The following is a 10,825-nucleotide window of genomic DNA, read 5'->3' on the forward strand; positions in this document are numbered from 1 at the left end:
GTAATAATACATATAGAATTCCATTCTAATAAATGCCCTTAGGGTATAATATTAAATTCTGTATAATAAGGCTATTTCCAAGTCCCAGAAGATGGTCATTGTAACAGCACTTTGCAGAGTGTTTTAACAAATTATATTAGCCAAAAAGCCTACAACATAGATGCATTCAGCAAACCATGTAAAATTAATCACTAGAATAAAATGTATCATTTGGTACTCACCATTTTTTAATATAGTGTTCAAGTATCACAGAAACATGACAACTTTTACAAAAGGTTGGGTGGTGTTTTTCAGGATTTAAGGGAATGGAGAGAAACTGTTAAATAGTGTTTACTTTATAAATGGGAGTTTATCAAGAGTGATTAGAAGAGCCAGAAAGAAAAGGTAAAAATAGGGACTGAAAAAAGTCTGATACTAGGAAAAAAAAAACAAAGGAGAAAAGTCCTGAACTTGTGAATCATATGTTCTCTCCTTACATTCTATGTTCTTCCCCTGTCATTTATTTCCCCTCCCAAACTATCCTTTTTTAGATATCTTCATTCTCCCAGTCTCTCAGACTCAAATCTAAGAATAATTAGTAACTCTTCCTTTGCTTAGTGTCACCAAATCCTTTTTCTTTCTTAAATCTTTCTAATTGTCTTTTCTTTTTCAACTTCAATACTAACAACTCAGTTCATATTTTCTGTTCAATTCAAATAGATAATCACTTTTTACCAACTATCAACTCTAATCACTTGTCTACCTTTCTCAATCCTTTTGCCATGGGTAAAATTAGAGCTTTATAAAATACAACTTAGTCCATTCCGGCTGCTATAACAAGAATACCACAGATTGGGTATGTTATAAACAACAGAAATTTACTTCTCACAGTTCTGCAGGCTGGGAAGTCCAGGATCATGGCCCAGCATGGTTCACAGCAAGCTCCTTCTCACTGTGACCTCACGTGGTGGAAGGGGCAAGGGGTCTCTCTGGAGCCTGTTTTATGAAGGCACTAATCCTATTCATGAGGGCAGAACACCTCCCAAAGGCCCCACCTCCTAATACTATCATATTTGGGGTTAGGATATCAATACATAAAGTTGCTGGGGAGGGGGAGAGGCAGAGGTGAGGGACACTAACATTCAAACCATAGCAACCACTTTTGACCATGCTACTTCTCTGCTCAGGGACCTATTAATCCCTCCTAGTGATTAAATCGTATTTGTCCAAATTTAATTACCACTATCCCAACCATACCCTCCACTGAAGCTGGTCGTCTTGCTTTTTCTGGAACCACCACCTACCTTTCTTCCTCTGGCATTTGTCCATGCTACCTACCACAGTATAGAGTGTGTCTCTCCTCCATCACTTACCTCTTTCCTATGCTTCCAAATCTCTCCCACTGCCTCTAAAAACATCAACCCATGATAGTTCTAATTTCAAGGGATTATCACATAGTACAGCATTCCACTGTTCTCTAACTTCTGCTTAATTTTAAATTATAACAAGGCAAAGACTAGCTCTTATGCTTTATTTGTAAATATAAAGACAGAAAGCCCAGGGTTTTTTTTAAAGGAGCGAGGATAGTAATAGTCAACTCATGGAAGCAAAATAAATAGAATACCAACATAGAAAAGATGCTTGACTTTACTTGTACTTAAAGAAATACAAATCAGAACAAAAATGGAATACTGGGCTTCCCTGGTGGTGCAGTGGTTGGGGGTCCGCCTGCCGATGCAGGGGACGCAGGTTCGTGCCCCGGTCTGGGAAGATGCCACATGCCGCGGAGTGGCTGGGCCCGTGAGCCATGGCCGCTGGGCCTGCGCATCCGGAGCCTGTGCTCCGCAGAGGTAGATGTCACAACAGTGACAGGCCCGCATACCACAAAAAAAACCAAAAAAAACAAAATGGAATACTACTTTATACTTATCAAACTGGAAAATATTTGAAAGTAGACAATAATACCAAGTGCTGGCAAGTATGTAAATTGGAGCGACTATTCTGGCAGTACACCTTAGAACTTGGCAATACTACTTCAGATACATATCCCAGAAAATCCTCAAGCAGGGCCATAAAAGAAAATGCAAGAGGAAATGCATTGTTTGTAGTACAAAGGAACGGAAGGCAACTGGGGTGTCTACACTAGGAGAATGGATAAAAATAATATGGCATGTGGCATATGGATGTGTTTTTAAGATGAACTTCTATTCAGCCATTGGAAATAATGAATTAGATTTACACATAACAACATGGATAGATCTCTTTGAAAAACTAGTGTGGATTTTCTTAAGAAAAAAGAATGAGATCTTTAGTCATACCATGCATGTATATTTTTATTAAGCCTATCTGATCAAGACTATCAGGGACAAATCTGTAGCCCAACAAAGCCAAGTTTATTAACCTGCGGCAACAAGGGAGACCGTTCACCAGAGGAAACGTGAGTGTCCCACCAAACACAGGAAAGGACAAGTTATGATAGGATATTGGAGAAAGGTAGAGGTTAGGTAGAGTTTAAATGAAGTGATGTTTTGAGAGGCTCAGATTAAAGCAAGACTGTATGTAAAGGGGTTAACATCAGCCCTGGGCCAACAAGCAGACTCAGGGTCCTGTTTTCTTGGAAACTACTCAGTTAAGATAAACATAGACTGTTGTGTCCAGAAACCCCTTATCTGAAGGTGTATACCTGGCTGCTTCTCGTGTCAGAATGACTTAGATTCTCCAGGCAAACGTGGAATGTTTCAGTCTGACTGATAAGATTTCAGATAGAAAAGTTTCTAACAATCTGTGATTTTAGGGAGCAAAGTTTCTCAGCACTGTGTCTCTTTGTTATTAGCAAAAGTGGTGTTTACAGTTTCACAATTTAAAAATATACAAAACACTATGTATTTCAAAAATATATACATGTCTAAGAAACTATGTTAAATGCATTAGAGATGATGGCCATGGGGAGAAAGGAACGTGGAAGTGGTAATAAGAATAGATGAAGTGAGAAAAAATAATAAATCAAGAGCCTCAACTAATGAGGATGATGTGCCATGAACTGAGAAGCACGATTAACTCAATTTTATGGACTTGAGTTCAGTGTTGTGTCTAGAAATAGGCTAGTGGAGAAGTGAGACCCCCATTAATCAAGGGTCTTTCCTTCAGCCTCTGTTACATCTGAGCCACACAGGCAGCCACTATAGATACAGCTGCTACTTCATCTGCTCTCTGGGGCCTGTCCTGCCAATGAGGCTTTTCTTCTGCATGTGGGCAGGTCTCCACTTGACCCCAGCAGAGACTACTAAGCATGCTTAGGGACCAGCAGAGACTACTAACCATGCTTAGTGTTAGGGACTGAACTGTATCCTCTTCAAATTCATGGGTTGAAGGCCTAAACCCTAATGTGACCAAATCTGGAGACAGGGTCTTTAAGGAGGTAATTAAGGTTAAACTAGGTCATAAGGGCATAAGGGTGGGGTCCTAATCCAATAGGATTGGTGTCCTTGTTTTTATAAGAAGAGGGAGAGATACCAGGGTTGTTGGTGCACAGAAAAAAGGACATGTGAAGACACAGCGAGGGAACTCCCTGGCAGTCCAGTGGTTAGGACTCCAAGCTTCCACTGCAGGGGGCATGGGTCCCCTGGCTGGGGAACTCAGATACCACATGCTGGGCCATGCAGCCAAAAAAAAAAAAAAAAAAATACAGTGAGAAAACAGCCAGTTGCAAGCAAAAGAGAGAAGCCTCAGGAGAAACCAAAACTTCAGGTATCCTGATCTTGGACTTCCAGCCTCCAAAACTATGAGAAAATAAATTTCTATTGTTAAATACCTATTTTGTGGTATTCTGTATGGCAACACCAGCAGACTAATACACTTAGTTTCATGAACTATGGCTGAAAATAGCTGTTGGTTGGAGAAGCAGGAAACAAGAATGAGGAATACGTTGTGGAGATTCAAGAGGCAGTGATAAGACAGGCCCATGGAGATGTAAAATAACCATACCCGGGCAAGAGCTGTGAGTGACTGTACTGAGGCCCAGCCTTAAATTATATCAGCTCATTTGTTAGGTACGTGCCAGAGTTCCCAGCAACTTTGCTATGAGGAAGAACAATAGTTGAAATATGGATTTGCAACCTCCATAGATGTTGACCACACTTCTCTCAACAAATCTTAATATTACATTCATTCATTCTTCATAAAACCCCAGGGTATTATCATCTATTTCCTAATAGACTCCAAGTCCACAACCCACTCTTGATAATATTAACTTCATACTTTGCTTAAAGATGTGAAATATGTGAGGGGGAGTGTGGGAATATGGTAAAACATGGATGGGGTAGACATTTTCCCCTATGAATTTCAAAAATATTTTCTGATTAAAAATGAAAATTTTTTATAAGGTGGGGTTCCCCCCTCCTCCCCAGGATAGCATAACTAACAGTGTGTATTTAATAAAAGGTAGCTGAGTGAATGGAATCTCCAAAGTAAATGTGGTACCCCTCTGCCCAGTGCTGGAGCCAGCCCCAGCCTCCCTGAGTCTGCCTTTATTACTCTGCCAGGCCTCAGTGTTACCGCTGAGTTTTCTGCTGAAATAATCTGGCTTTGCCACACATGGAGTCCTCCACGTCTCCTTCTTCTATGTTCTCTTCACTTTTCACAGCTGAGGATTTATAAATTCCCAGGAACTGCTCACCCAAGCTTTCTTTTCCTCATCCAGATCCCCTCAAAAGGCAGGGTTGATCTTCCAGCATTCTGTACTTGATTTCAAGTAAAACTAAGTCTCACTTCTGTTGACCAAGTCTTCTAAATGCTATTGGTGCAGAACATCCACCCAACCTCGTCCCAAAATTCCCCAAGGGTGTGCTGTCTCCTGCCAACTATCTGCATTAGTGATGCAGCCCTGGTTTCCACTTGCTCGGTATGAGTTAGCACTGACATCCTTCCCTGCAGGACCTCCTTCCTCCACCCATCTCCTTGCCTACACTGTGTGCTCTCCAAGGAATTCAAAATAAATCTCACATTAGCTTAAATCAAATATCATTAAGAGGGGGCAGAGTCAAGATGGTGGACTAGAAGGACACGGAATTCGCATCTCTGAACAGCTAGGGCACCTACCTGGCACCGGTGGGGGACCACAGACACCTAAGGGGACCGGATGAACCCCCAGCAACTGGGTAGGATATGTGGCATGCAGGGGAGTGAGGGGGGAGGAGAAGTGGAGGCGGGATGGGACTGGCGCCCCTGAGGGGCAACTGGGGGAGGGAAAGGGATCCCATGCTCGAAGGGGGAAATTGGGGGACTACTGGGAGGACAGAGGATCAGAAGGGAGCGTGGCCAGGCTTCCCCTGCCCACTTGAGCTCCTGGGAGGCTGCTGAGATCCCAGGCCTGACCCTCTGCCCACCTACACCCCCTCCAACTGCACGGGTCCTGAGGGAGTGGGAGGCAAGGAAGGGGGAGCAAAAGTAAAGCCCAGACCTACAGGACCGGCACCCCTGAAGGGTGGTTGGGGGAGGGGAGGAGTTCCTACACCCAGCAGGGCCCACCCACGGTTAGGGGTCCAGTGGGGATGGCGGAGATGGGGGTGGGGCTGGGGGCGGTGCAGAGGAACAGAAGAGAATGCTGCCAGCGCTCTCTCTGTCCACTTAGGCACCCAGGGAGCCTATTGGGCTCCCAGGCCTAATCCTCTGCCTTTGGAGCCTCCCTCCTGCCACGCAGAGCCCAAGCCCCGCCCCTATACCTGCACCCAGGGCCCCACCTCGACACTCAGAGACCCCCTGAGACACCCTCCAACACGCTGGGCCTAAACTCCACCCACACACCCTCACCCAGGGCCTTACCTCCAAACTCCGCAGCTCCACACTCAGGAGGCCCCCCCCCCCCCCTTGGAAATGCTGCCTCTCCCCTTCCACGCAGGTCCTAAGCAGAGGCCCCACCCCACGCTTGAACGTTGCCCCGCCTAGGCCCCACCCCCAAGGCCTTTTCCAGCTGCGTGGGTCCTTACCCTAGGCCCAACCTCACGCTCAAATGTCACCTCCCACCAGCCTAGGTCCTGTCTCACCCTAAATCCCACCCCTGCCTAAGTTCCACCCCTGCCTAAACTCCGCCCCCATAGCCAAGGCTTTTTTTTTTTTTCTTTTTGCCTCTTTTAGATGGGGTTCTGTTTTACCTTGTTGATTCATTGTTGTTGATTCATTTATATTTTTATTTTTTCTAATAAATCTTTTATTTTTCTAATTTTATTTTATTCTTTGTACTTTGTTATTGTTCTGCTCCTTTTGGCTTGTTTCCCTCCCACCTCCCTCCTTTTTTTTTTTTCTGTTGTGGTTTTATTTTACCTTGTTGCAGTTGTTTCAATTATATTTCTATTTTTCCTAATATCTTTTTTAATCTTTCTAATTTTATTTTGTTTTTTATTCTTTGTTATTGTATTGCTCCTTTTTTACTTTTCTTTCTTTTTTTTTTTTTCTGTGCCACATGGCTTGCAAGATCTTGGTTCCCAGGCTGGAGGTCAGGCCAGTAAGACAGGAATACAGCCCCACCATCAAAAAAAAAAAAAAAAGAAAGAAATGAAATGACAAAAATATACGTTACAGACGAAGGAGCAAGGTAAAAACCTACAAGACCAAATAAACAAAGATGAAATAGGTAACCAACCTAAAAAAGAAATCAGAGTAATGATAGTAAAGATGATCCAAAATCTCGGAAACAGAATGGAGAAAATACAAGAAACCTTTAACGAGGATCTAGAAGAATTAAAGAGCAAACAAACAGTGATGAACAACACAATAACTGAAATTAAAAATACTCTAGAAGGAATCAAGAGCAGAATAACTGAGGCAGAAGAATGAGTAAGTGAGCTGGAAGATAAAATGGTGGAAATAACTGCAGGGAGCAGAATACAGAAAAAAGAATGAAAATAATTGAGGACAGTCTCAGAGACTGCTGGGACAATATTAAACACACCAACATTTGAATTATAGGGGTCCCAGAAGAAGAAGAGAAAAAGAAAGGGTCTGAGAAAATATTTGAAGAGATTATAGTAGAAACCTTCCCTAACATGGGAAAGGAAATAATCAATCAAGTCCAGGAAGCGCAGAGTCCCATACAGGATAAACCCAAAGAGAAACACGCTGAGACACATATTAATCAAACTATCAAAGATTAAATACAAAGAAAAAATATTAAAAGCAGCAAGGGAAAAGCAACAAATAATATACAAGGGAATCCCCGTAATGTTAACAGCTGATCTTTCAGCAGAAACTCTGCAAGCCAGAAGGGAGTGGCAGGACATAGTTAAGGTGATGAAAGGGGAAAACCTATAACCAAGATTACTCTACCCAGCAGGGATCTCATTCAGGTTTGATGGAAAAATCAAAATCTTCACAGACAAGCAAAAGCTACGAGAATTCAGGACCACCAAACCAGCTTTACAACAAATGCTAAAGGAACTTCTCTAAGCTGGAAACACAAGAGAAGAAAAAGACCAACAAAAAACCCCCAAATCAATTAAGAAAATGCTAATAGGAACATACATATCAATAATCACCTTGACTGTAAATGGATTAAATGCTCCAACCAAAAGACACAAACTGGCTGAATGGATACAAAAACAAGACCCTTATATATGCCGTCGACAAGAAACCCACTTCAGACCTAGGGACACATACAGACTGAAAGTGAGGGGCTGGAAAAAGATATTCCATGCAAATGGAAATCAAAAGAAAGCTGTAATAGCAATACTCATATCAGATAAAATAGACTTTAAAATAAAGAGTGTTACAAGAGATAAGGAAGGACACTACATAATGATCAAGGGATCAGTCCAAGAAGAAACCGTAACAATTATAAATATATATGGACCCAACATAGGAGCACCTCAATACATAAGGCAAATGCAAACAGCCATAAAAGGAGAAATTGACAGTAACACAATAATAGTGGGACTTTAACACCCCACTTACACCAAGAGATAGATCATCCAGACAGAAAATAAATAAGGAAACACAAGCTTTAAATGACACAATAGACCGGATAGACTGAATTGATTTTTTTAGGACATTCTACCTGAAAGAGGAAGAATACACTTTCTTCGCAAGTGCACATGGAACATTCTCCAGAACAGACCATATTTTGGGTCACTAATCAAACCTTGGAAAAGTAAAGAAAATTGAAATAGTATCAAGCATCTTTTCAAACCACAACATTATGAGATTATAAATCAATTACAGGAAAAGAAAACAGTAAAAAACACAAATACATGGAGGCTAAACAGTGCACTGCTAAATAACCAAGAGATCACTGAAGAAATCAGAGAGGAAAACAAAAAGTACCTAGAAACAAATGACAACAAAAACATGACAATCCACAACCTGTGGGACACAGCAAAATCAGTTCTAAGAGGGAAGTTTGTAGCAATTCAAGCTCACCTCAAGAAACAAGAAAAATCTCAAATAAACAATGTAACCTTACACCTAAAGCAACTAGAAAAAGAAGAATAAAGAAAACCCAAACTTAGTAAAAGGAAAGAAATCATAAAGATCAGAGCAGAAATAAATGAAATAGAAACAAAGAAAACAATAGCAAGATCAATAAAACAAAAAGCTGGTTCTTTGAGAAGGTAAACAAAATTGATAAACCTTTAGCCAGACTCATCAAGAAAAAAAGGGAGAGGACTCAAATCAACAAAATGAGAAATGAAAAAGGAGAGATTACAACTGACACCACAGAAATACAAAAGATCTTAAGAGACTACTTACTTCAAGCAACTATATGCCAATAAAATGGACAACCCAAAAGAAATGGACAAATTCTTAGAAAAGTATAACCTTCCAAGATTGAACCAGGAAGAATTAGAAAATATAAACAGACCAATCACAGGAAATGAAATTAAAAGTCTAATTAAAAATCTTCCAACAAACAAAACTCCAGGACCAGATGGCTTCACAGGCCAATTCTATCAAACATTTAGAGAAGAGTTAACACCTCTCCTCAAACTCTTCCAAAAAATTGCAGAGGGAGGAACACTCCCAAACTAATTCTACGAGGCCATCATCACCCTGATACCAAAACCAGACAAAGATATCACAAGAAAAGAAAATTATAGACCAATATCACTGATGAACATGGATGTAAAAATCCTCAACAAAATACTAGCAAACAGAATCCAACAGCACATTAGAAGGCTCATACACCATGATCAAGTGGGATTTATCCCACGGATGCAAGGATTCTTCAATATATGCAAAACAGTCAATGTGATACACCATATTAACAAACAGAAGAATAAAAACCATATAATCATCTCAATAGATGCAGAAACAGCTTTTGACAAAATTCAACACCCATTTATGATAAAAACTCTCCAGAAAGTGGGCATAGAGGGAAACTACCTCAACATAAGACAAGCCATATATGACAAACGCACAGGAAACATTATTCTCAATGGTGAAAAAATGAAAGCACTTCCTCTAAGATCAGGAACAAGACAAGGATGTCCACTCTCGCCACTATTATTTAACATAGTATTGGAAGTCCTAGCCACAGCAATCAAAGAAGAAATAAAAGTAATACAAATTGGAAAAGAAGAAGTAAAACTGTCACTGTTTGCCGATGACATGATACTATACATAGAAATTCCTAAAGATGCCACCAGAAAACTACTAGAACTAATCAATGAATTTGGCAAGATTGCAGGATACAAAATTAATGCACAGAAATCTCTTACTTTCCTATACTCTAATAACGAAAGATCAGAAAGAGAAATTAAGGAAACAATCCCATTTACCATCTCAACAAAAAGAATAAAATACCTAGGAATAGACCTACCTAAAGAGACAAAAGACCTGTACCTAGAAAACTATAAAACACTGATGAAAGAAATCAAAGATAACATAAATAGATGGAGAGTCATACCATGCTCCTGGATTGGAAGAATCAATATCATGAAAATGACTATACTACCCAAAGCAATCTACAGGTTCAATGAAATCCCTGTCAAATTACCAATGGCACTTTTCACAGAACTAGAACAACAAATTTTACAATTTGTATAGAAACACAAAAGACCCTGAATAGCCAAAGCAATCATGAAGTAAAACGGAGCTGGAGGAATCAGGCTCCCTGACTTCAGACTATATTACAAAGCTACAGTAATCAAGACAGTATGGTACTGGCACAAAGACAGAAATATAGATCAATGGAACAAGACAGAAAGTCCAGAGATAAACCCACGCACATATGGTCACCTTATCTTTGACAAAGGAGGCAAGAATATACAATGGAGAAAAGACAGCCTCTTCAGTAAGTGGAGCTGGGAAAAATGGACAGCTACATGTAAAAGAATGAAATTAGAACACACCCTAACATCATATACAAAAAGAAATTCAGAATGAATTAAAGATCTAAATGTAAGGCCAGACACTATAAAACTCTTAGAAGAAAACATAGGCAGAACACTGTGACATAAATCACAGCAAGATCCTTTTTGACCCACGTCCTACAGTAAGGGAAATAAAAACAAAAATAAACAAACGGTACCTAATGAAACTTAAAACCTTTTGCACAGCAAAGGAAAACATAAACAAGACGAAAAGACAAACCTCAGAATGGGAGCAAGTACTTGCAAATGAAGCAACTGACAACGGATTAATCTCCAAAATATACAAGCAGCTCATGCAGCTCAATATCACAAAAACAAACAACCCAATCCAAAAATGGGCAGAAGGCCTAAACAGACATTTCTCCAAAGAAGACACACTCATGGCCAACAAATGCATGAAAAGATGCTCAACATCACTAATCATTAGAGAAATGCAAATCAAAACTACAATGAGGTATCACCTCACACCAGTTAGAATGGGCATC

The sequence above is a fragment of the Monodon monoceros genome, unplaced genomic scaffold (assembly GCF_005190385.1).
Source record: "Monodon monoceros isolate NGI ecotype Baffin Bay Population unplaced genomic scaffold, NGI_Narwhal_1 Super_Scaffold_14, whole genome shotgun sequence".
NCBI classification, from domain to species: Eukaryota; Metazoa; Chordata; class Mammalia; order Artiodactyla; family Monodontidae; genus Monodon; species Monodon monoceros.